Source organism: Ictidomys tridecemlineatus, chromosome 12 (genome assembly GCF_052094955.1).
Source record: "Ictidomys tridecemlineatus isolate mIctTri1 chromosome 12, mIctTri1.hap1, whole genome shotgun sequence".
Lineage (NCBI taxonomy): Eukaryota > Metazoa > Chordata > Mammalia > Rodentia > Sciuridae > Ictidomys > Ictidomys tridecemlineatus.
The window spans coordinates 12,430,859-12,448,699 of record NC_135488.1 but is presented as its reverse complement, the minus strand read 5'-3'; the positions used below and the strand labels follow the sequence as shown (position 1 = coordinate 12,448,699).

Below are 17,841 nucleotides of genomic sequence, written 5' to 3'. Positions count from 1 at the left end.
AGAGCGCCTTGCTGTGTTTGAATTTCAGCTATAATGGGTGACTTTGAGCAGGTTACTTCTCACTGTTTCTTTTTCCATAAATTGGAAATAATTATTGTTTCTTGATCATCAGTTTGCTGTTTGAGAATGAAATTATAAAAAAGCATAAAGCATTTTATGTAGTACGTGGTACAGAGTAAGTACTTAATAAGTGATGGTTACTGTTTAATGAGAAATATTAAAGCAAACTTAATGAATGTGGCATATCACGACTATTTCTTTGATTCTATCAAATAAACATTCTTTAAAAATGTTGACTTATATATTTTTTAAAATTTTAAGCATGTAAATATTTTATGCCTAGCATTCATGAACCCAGGGGAGAAAAAGTGACTTCCTTTCAAGACATGTGATTTTTTGTGTACGATTTACCCTGTGTTAAAATTTCAAAATTTTATATCAATGCAAAGTGGATCTTCTATATAACACATTGTTATCAGGAGATTATGACCAAGATATCCTTTTTGGGGGGCGGTGACTGGAGATTGAATTTAGGGACACTCAACCAGTGAACCCGGCCCTATTTTTTTTTTAAAGAGAGAGTGAGAGAGGAGAGAGAGAGAGAGAGAGAATTTTTAATATTTATTTTCTAGTTCTCGGCGGACACAACATCTTTGTTTGTATGTGGTGCTGAGGATCGAACCCGGGCCGCACTCATGCCAGGCGAGCGCGCTACCGCTTGAGCCACATCCCCAGCCCCAAACCCAGCCCTATTTTGCATTTTATTTAGAGACAGGGTCTCATTGAGTCGCTTAGCACCTCACTTTTGCTGAGGCTGGTTTTGAACTCGTGATCCTTCTGCCTGAGTCCCCAGAACTGCTGGGATTACAAGCGTGCACCACCCCATCTGGCTCATAACCACAGTATCTAATTTTATAATCCTTTCTAGTATCTGGGTAGTTTGCTTCATTGAATGATATTGTTTACTTCAGATTGTAGCTTTCCTCATATTAAAGTCTTGGGTTTGACCCAAATCCCTTTTTCTATTATTATATTTTCTTCTGTTGATATGACACTATATACTGTATTATCTTAAGCTTGCTTAAAAATTGTTTTTCCTTTTTGAATAGGATCATGGCATGCAGTGGAAGGAGAAAATGTTGTGATTCAGTGTGGAATTTGTATCCTTAACACCTATTTAAGACTCGATTTTTTTTTTAACCAGATTCTTGCTAAATTGCCCAGGTTGGCCTTGAATTCACAATCCTTCTGCTTCAGCCTCCTGAGTAGCTGCAGGTCAAGAAATTTTTAATTGAAGTTATAATCTTGACAAAATAAAATAATTAGAATGACTGCAAATCTCCCGTGGGATAGTGTAGTTATTTTATATTATTACATAATTTCCCCTGCTGTTCATCCCCTTAGTTTTTAAAGGAGAATAAATTTTAGTTGTTTCCTAAAATTCCCAGCTTGAATGGATTCTTGGTAATTTTGAGTTCAAGGATCACATATATTTTTTTTACTTCTTTCCCACCTCCTCTTTAGGTGCTAGAACAATGCTATATCTGTAGAAGATGCCAAATATATTCTTAAGCAATGAATACACAATTGAAATGAGTTTGGAATAGTCCTAGGAAAGTCTTGAACAGTGCAGTGAGAATACTGTCTCTGTTAGAAGTAAAGATGAACAGATCCTTCAGTAATAGCACATCAAAAAAAAAAAAAAAGACAATTCTGACTGGCTGTGGTGGTGCATACCTATAATCCCAGCGACTTTGGAGGCTGAAGCAGGAGAAACTCAAGTTCGAGGCTAGCCTCAGGATCTTAGCCAGATCTCAGCAACTTCGTGAGCTCTTGCCTCAAAATAAAAAATAAAAATGGCTGGGGATTTAGATAGGTGGTAAAGCACCCCTTTGTTCAACCCCAGTACTGTAAGGGGTATGTGGATATAGAGGATATAGGAGGAGATAGTCCTTTGTAGTAATTGGTGAGAAACAAAAAATAAGGAAAAAGTGAGGCAGGGGCAGGCACAGAGGCAGTCCATATATGTGAAGACAAACTTTGACCAGGAGACCAAAGACAGGGGTCAGTTAGGTAAAGAGGGAATGATGTCATCAGAGCAACAATAGAGGAAGATGGTTTGGGCAGCAGCTTTTGAATAGACTTTGAAGAAAAAAATTAGAAAGAGGCGGAAAAGGAAACAGGAAAGGGAAGTCTGTTGGGAACTCAGCATGACATTTGGAGTGGGTGGGGAGCTTCCTGTCACAGCTTGATGTTTGGAACATCTGGTCACCTCTTATCCTAAGGAGACCTTAGAAACTTCAGCTTCTTCAGCTGATGGGGGTAGAAAGCCCAGGGATTCCATGACGACTCAGTCCCTGCCAGTAGACAGGAAGATCTAAGGAAGGCAAAAGTACTGATGTGAAACAAAGTCTTTCTTCCACTGAGAACTCTGCCACGAGTTTTCTCATGTAAGCATTCATATTTGTAAATATATTTAGGCTTTGTATTTTTGGAATATTAATTTTTATATTCAAATCAAAGTGTAAAATCTATTTTAAAATTATCCCAAAGGGAGAAAGGTAGCCAACCATTTTTTTTTATATATAGAAGAAACAATTGCTTTCAAAACTAATGATTTTCACTACCCAGCTTTCTGTTGCATTGTTCAATTTTCACAAGGTGCCATTTTCCAGCATTGACTGAAGTTTTCCACAACCCAATTGTGCCCTCTAGTGTTTTCAGTATTTAATGCAGGCCACAGCTAGAACTGGACTCTGAACAAATGGGGGAAACTAATCATGACCCGCACATCATCATTTACAGTTAATCTCGGCATTAGTCAGTATAGGTGTGAATATGCTATGGTAATAAATAAATCCACAAATATCAGTGGTTTAAAAAAAAACAAAAGTTTGTTTCTCACAGAAATAATGCAGAATGAGCCTTTCTACAAGAAGCACTGTCTTGAAGTTTCCTGCATCCTGTGGTGTCTACCAACTTCTTACCTGACAAAGGCACCAAAATATGAAAAAGAGAGGGAGGAGACACACTTTCTTTTACCTGCTTCAGCCTGGAAGTAACACATCACTCAGCTACTTTCTTTTTTTTTCTTTTTTAAATGAGTTCTTACTATCTTACCCAGGCTGGTCTCAAACTCCTGGGCTCTAAAGATCTTCCTGCCTCAGCCTTCTGAGGAACTTAGACTATAGGAGACTTCAGGACTTAGTCTATAGGCGTGTGCTGCCATGAATGGTCTTAGAATTTTTTTTTTTTTGGTTGTAGTAAAATATACATGACATAAAATTTACCATTTTACTTTTTTTTTGCAGTACTGCTGCTTGAACCTCTCTACTGAGTCACATTTAAATTTTTATATTTTATTTTTTTCTATTTTGAGACATAGTCTCTTTTAAAAGTTGCTGAGGCTGGCCTCAAGCTTGGGATTCTCCTGCCTCAGCCTTTCAAATTGTTGGGATTATAGGTGTGCGTACTGTAGTGCTTGGCTTCGATTTACTTATTTTAAAGTGCTTTTAAGTTTAATGACATTAAGAACTTTCACACTGTTATGCAGTCATCGCCGTCATCAGTCTCCACAACTATTCTCTTCACTTTTCTGCATCAATACATTTTGGGCTGGGTGTAGTTCAGTGTTGAATGCTTGTCTCACATGTGCAAAGCCCTGGGTTTGGTCCCCACCATACTCTCTGCCACTAAACAAGCCCATTTCTATTAATTAATAGTTCTCAATTCTTATCTCCTCCCAGCCCCTGACAACTATCCCTCTACTATCTGTATGAGTTTGATTACTCCAAGTACCTCAAATAAGTCGAATTGTACAATACTTATCCTTTTGGGTCTTGCTTATTTCATCTAGCTCGGTGTCTTCAAGGTTTATTCATGTTGTAATATATGTCAGAATTTCCTTCTTTTTAAAGGCTGGATAATATTCCACTGTATGTGTATACCATATTTTATTTCTCCACTCATAGGGACTCATCTTTGATAATATCATACCCGTTTTGTTTAGTCAATCATTAATACACAGTTTGAATGCTTTGTATAAATCTATAATACCTCTTGATTAGAGGGATAGAAAGTTGTTCAACATGTAATCATCTGTGTCCTTGTAGTGCATATATAGATATGTATATATATCTCACATATCTTGTCATTTCTACCCTTCATGAGGCCTTTTTGCAAAGCTCCACTTTCAAAGGAAGCTGTCTTCTCTGTACCTAATAGTGCTCTGGAGAAAATAAACTACAATGCTTGGCCTCCAGTTCAAGCTAGTTCTATCATTAACAGTTTCCTTTACTATCTGGATATATGAAGAGTCTGGCTTTTAAGTTAATATAAATGTGGAGGTGCAGCTGCAGAATGGTGGCCTTTCACCACCAGCCTCACCACATTTCCTGAAAGTCACTATTACTCTATTATAATAATTCTATCGATAACAATATTACTAACCCTCATATGATAGTTAACGGCTACCAGTCATTATGAAGCATTGTTCTCATGACCTGACATACACAGTACATGATGATGCTAGGTTTTGAGATAGAAAACCCAGGAGAAAAAGCAGGGTGGGAAAGGCGAAAATGACAACTTGAGTTTTGGACACTTTGGGTTGGAGATGCCTGAGGGAAAGCAGGTGTCTAGTGGAAGAGAGCTGTGGGAAGTGTGAGTTGGAGCCAGAACTTGGGAGCACTGCCAGGGCTAGAGATGGACTTGGGAATTAATAACACAATTCCCAAGTCCATCTCTAGTGCATCCAAAGCTGTGCATCCAATGATATTTTTAAGCAAGGGAGAGAGAGAGAGAAAGAGAGAGAAAACGCAGAATGGCCATTTCTCCCAGCCCCAAGCCTGAGCAGAGCCTCAGAACAGTAGGAATGAGCCAGACAAGAAAGCAGTGGAAGTCCATTCAGGCATAGGGGGGGAATAAAAATGGTGGCACAGAGGCTTGAAGAGGCCTTGGTAACACTTGTGTTACTTCCTGTCTCTATGAATTTGACTCTTCTAGGTACTTCACAAGCGGAATCATCCAATGTTTATCTTTTGTGCTTGTATCATTAAGATGAGTTGCTCTTAACCCTGAGCTCTGCAGCAAAACTACCTGCAGAGATTTGAAAACTACAAATACTTGGACTCTATAGCTAGAGATTTTGATTCCTGTGGTCTGAAATTGGTGTCTGTGTTAATCAGCTTTTATGTTCCTCTGACCAAAACACCCAACAAGAACAACTTAGAGGAGGGAGAGTTTATTTGGGGTTCATGGTTTCAGAGGTCTCAGTCCATGGACGACTGACTCCCTGGCTCTAGGCTGGAGATGAGGCAGCGCAATATGGGGGAAGGACCCAGTGGAGGAAAGCTACTGAGCTCATGGCAGTGTCAGGAAGCAGAGAGAGAGAGAGAGAGGAAGAGGAAGGGCCACAGGAAGAACAATGCTTTTAGGGCATGTCCCCAGTGACCCACCTCCTCTAGCCCGGCTCCTCCTGCCTACAGACACCATCCAGTTATCAAGTTCAAACAAGGCTGGACTGATTAGGTTTCTGCTCCCATAATCCAATCATTGCTCCTCGTAACGCTCCTGCATTAACAGGAGCTTTTGGGAGGGAGGGACACTTTATATCCAAACCATAAAATCGTCAAAAATCTGCATTGGGGGCTGGGGATGTGGCTCAAGCGGTAGCGCGCTCGCCTGGCATGCGTGCGGCCCGGGTTCGATCCTCAGCACCACATACCAACAAAGATGTTGTGTCCGCCGAGAACTAAAAAATAATAAATATTAAAATAATTTAAAAAAAAATCTGCATTGGAAAAAAAAGCATGGGAGCTGTGGTTGTAGCTCAGCGGTAAGAGCTGTTGCCTCGCACGTGCGAGACCCTGGGTTCGATCCTCAGCACCACATAGGAACAGATAAATAAAATAAAGGTATTGTTTCCAACTACAACTAAAAAATAAATATCAAAAAAAGCATGTGGAGGGAAGGGGGAAATTGGTTAATGGGTATAAACTCACAGTTAGATAGGGGGAATAAATTCTGATTATAGTTAATGATATATTGTTTTTTTTTTTTAAATCAAACTGATCAATAGGGAGGATTTTGGAAATTCTCATCACAAAGAAAGGAATGATGAATGTTTGAGATGACGCATAACCTACATATCCTGAGTTGATCATTACACAATTTACAATGCTTTGAAATAACCTCACTGTATCCCATGAATTTGTACAATCATCTGTCAATTAAAAATTCATTTAAAAAACAAACAAAAGCAAACGAGAGCATCCATTGTAGAAGAGGGGAAGACAGAGGAGAATTGCATCCCATGTGTTGAAGGAGGGAAGACTGTGGGCAAGGGTCACCAGGGGAAAAAGGTGCCTCTGGGGTTTAGAAAAAGGGTGAGGATCCAGGGGCAGCCACTGGGTCTGGAAAACCAGGGTTTTATCACAACGGTTGACAGAGCAGTTCCATAGGGGAACATGCGAAGAATCGTTAGTGGAGTAAGACCTCTGGGATGCTGGGGAAATTGGGATCAAACTTACTGGTGGACAAGCTGGTATGTAATTCGGTGGTAGAGCCCTTATCTAGGATGTGTAAGGTCCTGGGTTTGAAACCCTACAGGGCAAAGAAAAAAATCTTGGTGGAAAGGAAAGGCCTGAAGGATGGGTAGAGATATAGATACATCATTAGGCAGAGAGAGATGGAAGTAGAGGGAGTTGATGCCCATTAGCTTTTTGTGAGGGTTACCATCAGCACATAGCATGGTTTTAGAACAATACCTGGCACACAGTGGAAACTGTTTTGTGGTAGCAGTGAGGGAGACAAGGATCTGCCTGATGACTATGCCCCTCTGTGGGGCATGAGCATGAAGTTCACCAGCACTACAAAGGAGCAGGGCAAATGGCCCAGCTAAAACTGGAAACCATGAATTTTGTAGTAGAACTAAGCACTTATGTTTGGTTTTCTTGCTAGAATATAGCAGCAGGAGGAACCAAAGCTAACCCATTAGCTGAGGAGATGGGGCAAAGAGCAAGGGACAGAGTAGTCCAAGTGTTCCCAGGACTTTGGTTAAGAGGTTCAAGTTTACTCCAGGTAGGGGATGCAGGGAGGTCTCCCAATATCTAACCATTGGTGGAGCTCCAAGGGAGTAGGGTTAGTGGCTGTGAAGGAGGTGGACATGCAGCAGGGGCAAGAGTTATGGCTAGGGAGAGAATATCAATATGAAAAGCACATTTTAGAACTCTTAGTTAGGGCTGCCTGGTGGCACATGCCTGTAATTCCAGCAACTAGAGAGGTTGAGGCAGGAGGATTGCAAGTTAGAGGCCAGCTTGGGCTACTTAGCTAGATCCTATCTCAAAATGAAAACTAAAAAGGACTGGGGATGTACCTCAGCTGTAGAATGCAGAGAGGGAAAAAGAAAAAAGGACTCTTGTTCAGAGTTTATTTCACCCTATCAATCATTTTCAAATACATCTGAGGAAACTGGTGTCATTAATGCCTCCGTGACAATTTTTTTTTTTCAATCAGAATGACTCCATTTTCATTTGTCTAGACATGGGAGTAGGAAGAGAGATAGTGGAAGAAGATTTCATTTGTGACATTTCCTTAGGGAAAAGGGTGTTTTGTTTGTTATTTCATTTTGTTTTGAAAACCACTGATGTTTGGTGGAATAAACTTGGGTTTGACAGTGAGAAGACTTAAACTTTGATCCTACCTTCTCCATACTAACAGTGGGGTTTGGGCTGGGTCATTTATCTTTTTGGGGGGTCTTGGTTTTCTCATTTGTAAAATGTTTGGGGTGGACTAGATGATATTTTGCCAACACCCCTTTCTCCCGGCTAGAGGGAGAGTTGGAGTTCAAAAGCACAGCTGTGCAGATCCCAGAAGGTTTGAGAGTGCCACCTTGTGGTCGAAAGGAATAGTGCTGTCAAGAGGTTCACCTAGATTTTGGAAGTACAGAGCCAGGCGGTAGCGGTGCTTTTATTCACACCAAAGAAAAATCTCTCCAAAGACATGAGGCCCTGTCCAGGTTCTCTTGATAGCATAGAGTTAGACTCTCATCATGACAACCAGAGTAACTCATCGATGTACGTGAATAACTTACGGTATGCTCAGTCGTTGGAGAGAGGAAGCTTAGATAGCAGTAGCCAAAACTTGCTTGAAATCAGCTTACTGCAATTGGACTTTTTCTTTATTGAAACAATGATCTTAAAAATGACTCCATCTTCATATCCAGACCTGGCTCATGCGTTTCCCAGTCTGGTTATAAAACTGATCTGACTCTTGTGCTGTTTATGTGACAGTTCTTGTTGAGCCCAGATGAGGTCAGTGTCACTCTACAATGAGCCACGACAGCCTCATTTGTCACTAAAGGACTTTAAAAATGGCTTATTAGTAATACTGGAGAGCCAGATGTATGATTCAGAAGGGTTCTTGGAACAAAAGTTTCTGGAAAACTGCCTTGGGTTATAAATTTCCTTCTCAAGGGCATAGAGGGTGTCTTCAACCAAGGCTGTCACAAAACAAATGGAATAAATTGATAACAGTGGAAGCCAGAGGGAGTGTTTCTGTCATGATGTTAATCCTTGAGCCCTCAAAGAAAACTGTGCAAGGCCTCTGGCCTTGGATTGCACATATCCAATTCAACCCTCAATGTTTTGTTTTTTTTTTCTTCCAGAAAAATTTCAGACTAAAACTTTAGCTAGCTTCAAAAATCACTTGAGAAGTTGGGGGTGTAGTTCAGTGATAAAGCACTTGCTTAGAGCACTAGAGGCCCTAGGTTTGATTCCCAGCACTGAAAAAAACATAATAAAACACTGCTTGGAAGATCTCTGACTCCTTTGTATTTCATGCTATTTTCTTTCTTTTGCTTGCTGGGGATTGAATCCAGGGCCTAAGCAAGTACTCTGCCACTGAGCTACATCCCCAGGCCCTATTTTACTCTCTTTTTAAAGAAACTTGTGAATTAGAAGTTAGAGCATCCAAAACTTATTATGGACTGATGTCAAACCATCACCCTTGTTTAAAATTCTACATGTCAACCCAGTAATCCTACCCTTCAACTCCTTGCCCCTCTTAAAGCTAAATTCTCAGAGCAAATGTAATACACCATGACAAAATTAAACTCTCCGAGCAGTCTCAAAAGTTTATCACATTCATCCTTATTTCTATTGTTTTGTTATTTTGTAACAAAAAAGTTTGCTCCCCAATTGTGTCCTATTATCTCTTACCTCCTACCTTCTAAAGCAACTCTCATCTCTCTTTCATTTTTCGAGCTTCTCCTCTTGGGCATATAATTATGCTTAAGTGATTTGACCTTTAAACAAAGAAGGTGGCAGGATCCTATTCTCTAGTTACTATCTTTGGTCTCGCCTTCCTGTCTGAACTCAGCCTCCTAGCAGAGGAGGGTAAGTTCTTTTACTACTCCTGCATCTCATAAAAACTGCTCAAAAGAGACCAATAACACTTTCAACCCCAAAAGACTACGGAAACTACTTTTGCTGGGGTTACCATTGCCAAATCCACAGGAGGCTTTTCTTGGATCTTCTTACTTCAGCTCTCTGGGGCATATCACAGAGCAGCTTTATCTTTTGATTCTCTCTTCCATTGGTTTTCGGTCTATTGCTCTTCAGATTCTTATCCTTCTTTTTTGAGAAATTCTTTACAGCTTCCTTTCCAGGAAAATGGGAGCATGAGACAGATACTTTTCACTTTACTTGAGGAACCTGAGACTCAGAGATGTTAAGGAAAAAACTTGCCCAAGTTGCACAGCAAGTAACAGATTGCACCCTCAGAGATAGTGGTGTTTGGAGGTGCAGCTTTCACTCTCTGATGTCATCCTGCCCCTCTTTCTTTTATGGTGCATCTTAGAGCTGAGTCTGCCTGAAGGCACTGTGCATGTCCTCTTCTCCCTTTCCCTAGGGAGTCCTTTGCTCACTGGAGACTGGTTGACTATCTTTATGCTTTTACTTGTGAAGTCACTCTGTGAACTGTCAGTCCCTACAAATAACTGCCCAAAGGGCATCTCCAAATGCATGCCCCACGGACCCTGCAAACTCAGTCTGTTCAATTTTTACAGAGTTTATGGGGTCCTGCAGGAGAGGAATCATGTTTACTTCCAACTCCACCTCCCTTTCTTTTTCTTGCTCCTCCTTTCTGTTCTTCAGACAGGCCAAAGTTGCTCTTGCTCCAAGGCCACTGGATGTGCTATTCTTTTTTGCTGGAATATTCTTACCAAGGTCATGGCATGTTCTTATTATGGCTTATTTCACAGAAAGCTTGTTCTGTGCTTTTTTTTTTCTCAGCTTCATTGCCGTCTCCTCAGAGGAACTTTCCTGACCATCTTATCCATAAATGTTTTCTTCTTCAGTTTTTCCTGATTCTTTTTTTTTTAAAAAAAATTTTATTAGTTGCTCAAAACATTACAATGATCTTGACATATCATACATTTGATTCAAATGTTGATATGTAATCTTATTTTTCCACATGTACAGATTGCAGGATCACATTGGTTATACAGCCACGTTTATACATAGGGCCATACTAGTGTCTATTGTATTGTGCGGACTTCCTATCCCCCCTCCCCTCCCCTCCCCTCCCATCACCTCTTTCTACCCAATCTATTGTGACTCTCCTGATTCTTCATGCAGTCTTCCTTCAGTGCCTAGAGGTTCCACATCTGTGATTCAAAATATTTGGAAAACAATTGCATCTGTACTAAACACGTGCAGGTTTTTTCTTGCATTATGCCCTAATCAATAGATCACAAGTGTTTATATGCCATCTACATAGTATTAGGGATTTTAAGTAACCTAGAGGTGATTTAAAGTATACGGGGTGTGTGTGTGTGTATGTGTGTGTGTGTGTGTGTGTGTGTGTGTGTGTATGTGTGTGTGTGTGTGTGTGTGTGTGTGTGTGTGTGTGTATGTGTGTGTGTATGGCATATGAATACACCATCATTTTATCAAAGGAATTATTTGAGAATCTATGGATTTTGGTACCTGCATAGTTCCTATAACCAATGTTCCAAGTATACCAAGGTAAGATTTTAATTATCTTGTGTTTTGTTTGTTTATCATCTTTCTGCTGTCACTAAAACATAAGTCCCTAGAAGGCTACGATGGTTTTGCACTGAATATGGTTACACAACTGAGGTGGGTAAGCAAGTGGAAATCTAGTCTGTCTCTCCTTACCGACCAGAAGATATCATTTGACTGGCAGTAGACATTGACATTGACCTTATCTGTCCTGTCCAATAGTTTGTTTCCAAATCCCAGAACAGTGAATGATACATAGTAGACTCTCATAAAATATTTATTAAATGAATAAAAGGGAATAATGCAACTGCAGGATAGGTTTATACTAGAAATAATGAAGGGGTCCTTAATACTTAAAAATCCTCTGTGGATGGGGTGCAGCTAGGGTGGTAGAGTATTTGCTTAGCATGTGTGAGAACCTAGATTTAATCCCCAGCTCCCACGTGCACGTGCATGTTCACACACACTTACACAAATATTTCAATGGTTTCCATTGCACATATCATAAAATCAAATTTCTAATATAGCCCATTGGGTTGGGCATGGCCACCCTCCAGTCCATATCTGCCACCTCATTTCGCACCATGCTCCCTCTTGGTTGTATAAATTGCTGTCCTTCTGACCCACTTCAATGACAAAACCCCCAGATATCGTTTGATAACCCAAACCCATTGCAAATCCAGAATCTACAAAACAGAGGGAATGTGGTTTCTTGCTGTTTTAACTTGTAGGAAGGGACTGTTTGAACCTTGAGACTCAATTGAAGATGGCTTGAATACCATCATCCCTTCATCAAAGAAAGGCTTCTGTTGGATTCTTTTCCAGAAAACTGCCTAGCAATATTAGTTCCCACAGGTCATGTGATCCTAACCAAATTCTCCACTGTATATTTTCTGGTCCATTTTTTATTTGAGTACCCCACTTTAGTGGGAATTCTGTGTGATTTCTGGAATTTATTCCACATGCTCTTAGACAGCTATCTCTAACCACTTGGTCCCTTTAAGGAATCCTCCCTAGATTTCCATTTGTGCATGATCCAGCCCTTTCCATAGATTCTAGTCCACACATTTTTCTGTTTCACTAGTCACACTACCACCTGCTTCTGGCTGACTGCCAGAAGACTGAGTGAGTCTCTTCTCTCCATTTTCTTTTTTTTTTTATATATATTACAGGTGAGACCAAGACCTCCAATCCTGTTGTAATGATACTGAAGCCTCTGTGAAGTCACTTCCCTTCAAGTTCCTTGGGTACGTGGCGAGATTTTCCTTTTTTTCCCCCTTGGTCCCGAGAGTGATGGAAAATTCATTTCCTAAGTATCAAACTCCCTCTTCTGGAATGTGATAGGAATGGAAGCAAATGCAAAAATCTCAACCTTCCAAACCTCCTTGTTGGGCCTCCACATCTGTTTACAAAGGAACAATTTTAGAAAACCAAGCCCAACCAAACCACATGGCAGGGCTGAAGTTCTAGATGCTTCTTTATTCACTCTTCTGGCAAGGTTAGTAGTGCTGGTAGGCTGACCTCACCTGACATCCAGAGGTGTTTTGTAGTCCATATTTTCTGGTCAGTCTGATTTATCCTGCTTTTACATAGGCATGCACATCTAGAACCCTGAGATCCCTGGAGCAAACTTAACAATCTTTTAAGCCCTCATTATCTTGCTTAATCATTTTGGGAAACTTGAGTACCAGGGATTGGCATTGGAGCTCTGAGCTGTAACCTTAGGGAGGCTGGTATAAAGACACTGATTTCCTGTGGCCTACATTTTTTGGAACTACTTGCCTGAACCAAATGAAAACCCTCTGGCAAGTGAACCTACTGTCAGAAGCTAATAACACTGTATATTAACATGTAGACTTAAAGAGCTTAGCTTTTTGAAAGAAACTGACAACTTAACAATGTCATTTCTTACTTATTTCATTTTGAGGTAGATATTTTAAACCAAATCAAAAGAATTTTTTTTCCTTTTAAATATATCCTGCCCTTCATTATAGTTGCTTTTCAATAGTGTATCTGACCATCCTTAACTCAAATAGGAACCCTACTAATGATAACAAAAATGTTATGATTCCATGAGTAACTTTACACTCAAAGAGAAACAGAATTTTATTAGCTTGAGAAATCTTTTTGACACTGTTCATGTTTTCTTCAGAGGCAAGAAAGCTGAACAGATTAACTGATACCGAGTAGCTACAATATGTCATCTACTTTATATGTGCCATATTACATAATTATCATACTGATTAGAAAGGTCTATTTTGTTATTACCATTTTACAGATGCAAAAATTGAATCTCCAAGAAATTTGTCAAGTTAAGTATCTGTTAAACATATGCAAACCCTGATTTGTCAGACTCTCAAGTCTCTTTCTGGGAACTCAATAGAAATGCAGGATTTCAGTTCTGACCCTACTGGATCTGAATCAGCATCTTAATAAGTTTCCTGGGTGATTAGTATTTAAGCTAATGTTTGAGGTGCTTGGAACCAGATTGCATAGAAATTTCTGAAACTATTGGACATTTAAAAAAATCCCACTTTAATGCTGTATTTTCCCCCCTCAAAGCTATTAAAACAACCTAGGAAAAAACAACTATTTAGATGCTATCATTTATTGATCCTTCACAAACACAGTCTCAGCTAAGCTTCATAACAACCCCACACTGCCAATACTGACAACCTATTTATTATTATTATTATTATTATTATTATTATTATTATTTTTGTGGTACTGGGGATTGAACACAGGGCCTTACACATGCTAGGAAAGCACTCTACTACTTGGTTCTATCTCCAAATCTTTCTTTTTATTTTATTTTTGAGACAGGTTCTCACTAACTTTCTGGAGCTGGACTTGAACTTGCAATACTCATGACTCAGGCTCCCAAGTAGCTGGGATTATACTATAGGCATGTGTCACTGCCCTAGCTCTAACATCTCACTTTATAGGTAAGGAAATTGTCTTGGAAGAACCAAGTGCTAATAAAGGAATTGGAAAAGATAAAAATAATCTCTTCCAAGTGAAATTTAAATTTGAAATGGTATATAATAGTGCTGCTTTTGGCTTTCCTTTTAAGTAATATTTAATAATCAAACATAGCTAACAATGGCACATATAAAGGAAGGAAGTTGTGGCTGTTTGTTGAGTGCTGAGCACTGAACTAAGTGTTTTACATGTTATCTTGTTAAATATACAAAAGTGTCACAGAAATGGATTTATTTCTCTGATAATAAGCAGAAAATAAATAACATGAAATAATTCAGTGTATTTATCACAAACCAGTGGCTAAAAAAAAGGATCTAAACCTATAGATAGTTAATCTATGATCAGCGAGGACATCTGCGCATCAGCCAGTGATCCTCAATAAGTTATGGCAGCCATCCTCCAAGGGATATCTGAACCATATGGAGACCTTTTGGGTTGTCATAATGAATGGGAAGCTATGGTTGGCCTTTAGTATCTTGGGGCCACAGATGCTAAATATTCTGATAAGTGTGAAAAGTCTGGAAGCAACCAAATCTTATCTCTCTCCAAATGCCATTGTCACTCTCCTTGAGGAACAGAGAACTTTGTCACAACATTTACGTTTTAGAATTCGTTTCAACTTTTAAAACAACAATCCTGATTATTCCCATCCCAAAGAATTAGCACTTTGGGTTACTAAATCATTCTGATAAACCCACTAGGACACAGATGTCTGACAATCCAGGGGTTTTGGGACAATCAGGAATCCTATAATCAAGAGACTTCCAGGGGAAAGACCTTTCACCTAAAATTTCCACTGCAGCTCTCAGATGAGCTCGCTCCTGCTTCCTTTCCTTCCCCTTCTGTGTTGGAAGAAACAGGTGAAGTCTCTTTCTGTTTTTCCTAGAGGAGTGACTAGTCTGTAAGCTCTGAATATTGATTGAGGCAGGTTTTCCTGGTGGTGGGACTACTGCACCTAAAGCTTCAATCTTTCCTCTTCACTTCCTACTTGGAGGCAGCTTGGCCAGTGTTCCTGCTCAATCCACTGGCTACATGGCCAAAGTCTCCTAGATGCTGGGATCTGGGCCAGCAGAAGGTGAGTGAATGTTGCATGATATTTTGAACCCTTACTCTAGTACTAGAGGTGTGCTTCGGGTTGGCTTATCCTTGATTAACACTGTAGCTTGGGATTCAAGATGGTAGATTAGAGGAAGCCACATTTCCAGTTGCTCTGTGGCTTGGGATTCAAGCAGTGGGTATACATCTGATCAGTGAGTGGGAGTGGAAATTCAATATGGGATGGTCAGAGTGTCTAGAGATTCAGAAATTTGGGTGTATTGATCAAAGAACAAGAAAGAGTTCATAGGAGCCAAGTTGGTTGGGACAGTGGCAGCGCTGCTGGTTAACTACAGAGGGGAGGGGTGACAGAGAGAGAGAAACTCAATAGACAGATTTGGCATAGAAAAAAACTATAGATCAGAAAAGCAGCCTGAACTTAGGTGATCCAGAGGCTGCACAGCAAAATGGCATTTAAAAAGTTCTTTTTATTTCTCAACTGGCAAATCAAAAGCTAAGATAGGAGCCACCTAGAGGAAGCCACACTGGGGTGTTGTTGCTGTGGGAGCCCGGGGTGGGGTGTTCAGAATAAACGTTGGCCATACTGTCCAGGCAAGTACCTAAAGTGTGACTGAGGGTGTAACTAGAAGAATGTGAGGGAAATAGTCACAAATAAGATTGTACTCAGAGGGATTCAAACCAGAAAAATTAAGGGGGGTTGAACTTGCTTTCCCTTTGTGTCTAGGCTCACATGATCAGCTGAAGAGGATCAGGAATTGGAACAGGCTGGTGTAAATACACTCAGGGACTAAGGCAGGGAAGCCCTGTTCATGGGCAGTGAAGTGTGTGGAGGATGGGTTCCTCTGCCCCAGGAGTAGAGTTCTTGGGGGTCTCCAGACTCCCAGCAGAGATCAGCACATGCCTGGCCCTGGACCCTAGGCATGTGCTGATCTAATCTCCCCAGAGCAGATACCACCCAACAAAGCCCCTAAGACCTGAGGAAACCCAAGCTGCAGCTGTGGAACTCCACCCTTAGAACTCTGCAGGAGCCCCATGCTGGGAGTGCATTGCTCTGGTCTGGGCAGACCAAACTCCAACGTTCAGTAGTTTCCATTCCATCCTTCCTTATACTGGTAAGAAGGGAAGCTCAGAGCTATTTCAACCAGCTTCAATCTTAGGCCATTCCAACTGGCAACCCAAAAAGAGGAAGGGGCCAACAACTCCCATTCCTTGTGCACTCTCTCTCTCTTGTGTACAGCCCAAGAAGAAACATAAAGGACAGTGGGCAGTGATCATCCATTTTTGTTGACTGTTTTGGCCACTTCAGTGGAGATGATTCTTCCATTTTTACATTTAGAATCTTCTTTCTTTCTCTTTTTGGGTGTGCATGTTCTTACTGGGCTGACTGGTTCATGGCATATATATACATATTTGTTTCTTTTTTTTTTCCTCATTTTTCCCCACATAGTTCTTTTGCCTGGCCTTGTCTTTTGAGGGTTAGGGTTTTTGGTTTATTTTGTTTTTGCTTGTTGTTTTTCTTATTTCTGTTTCCCTCCTTCCTTCTCTTGCCAACAGCCAAATTCCTTTGTTCTCTTTTTCTCCCTTTATTTTGTTTTTCTTATTCTAGTTTTTTTTTTTTTTTTGGTATCACTTGCTACATCCCTTCTGCTTTCACTCTGCTCACGTTTTGAACACTCTAAACTTTCTTCTGCCTTCCTATCACATTTTCTTTTCTCTTAATGAAATATATTTTTACCATCTTGTAGAATTGTTTGGTTTATATAATTCCTTCCCCCACCTTTCATGGTGCAATTATTACTGCTATGAATGATATCTTTGACCTGTGTTGTTTACTTTAATGCCAGGTCTAGTTCATGGTTGTTTATCATTTTGGCAGTTGGCAATTGCTTACCCCACCATTCCTGTTTTTGTGAAAATTAGTTAGTAGACACTGGGTGTTTATTTTAATGTTGTGTACTATTTGCATTTGATGTTATTATTTGTTTCTCCATTTTCTGTGAGGTGCTATGAATCTACAGGGACACTACAAGTTCACAGGGTAGAGACTCTTCTGCTGAAAAGCCAAAAGACAGAAAACACCTTGCTCCACACACAAATTAATAACACTCAAACTTCAGATATATATGCATATATATTTATATTATATAAATATAACATATTTATAATATATAGATATATATGCATGTATATAATATATGCCCAAGGGTAATTAACCACTGAGCCACATTCCCAGTCTCTGTTTTTGTATTTTGTTTTGAGACACTAAGTTGTGAAAGGCCTTGCTAAGTTGCTAAGGCTAGCTTTGAACTCATGGTCCTCCTGCCTCAACCTCTCAAGCTGTTGGGATTACAGGTGTGCACCACCACACCTGGCTCAGCTATATTTTACTGCAAAGAATAGACAAAAACACAAATCTTGAGAATGAGATGAACATCCAGATACAGGAGACATTCAGAACCCAAACAGACAAGATCATAAAAGAAACTCTCCACAATTAAAATGCCTAACCTGCAGAACAAGGATAGAATTTTAAAAGACTCAAGAGAAAAACATGAGGTCATATTTTGAAGTAAGCCAATCAGAATTACTTCCAATTTCTCAGCAAAAATGAAAAAAGCCAGAAAGATTTGACATGATGTTCCAAGTACTAAAAGAAAATAACTGTCAACCAAGTTTGCTATATCCACCAAAGCTATCCTTCAAAATTTAAGAAGAAATCGTATCTCTAAGATAAACAAATGAATAAATAAATAAATAAAATAAAGGTACTGTGTCCATC

The 17,841-nt window shown here is 39.9% G+C and overlaps 1 protein-coding gene across 1 annotated transcript in view; it reads left to right on the top strand.

Annotated features, from left to right (window-relative positions):
• Nucleotides 1–12,257: 12,257 nt before the first annotated feature.
• LOC144369042 (uncharacterized) overlaps nt 12,258–17,841 on the top strand; it is a 65,798-nt gene continuing 60,214 nt past the window's right edge. The window contains exons 1-2 of the mRNA XM_078028116.1: nt 12,258–12,271; nt 15,005–15,081. The gene's annotated coding sequence lies outside the window, so the exon portion shown is untranslated. The remainder of the gene's footprint in view (nt 12,272–15,004; nt 15,082–17,841) is intronic.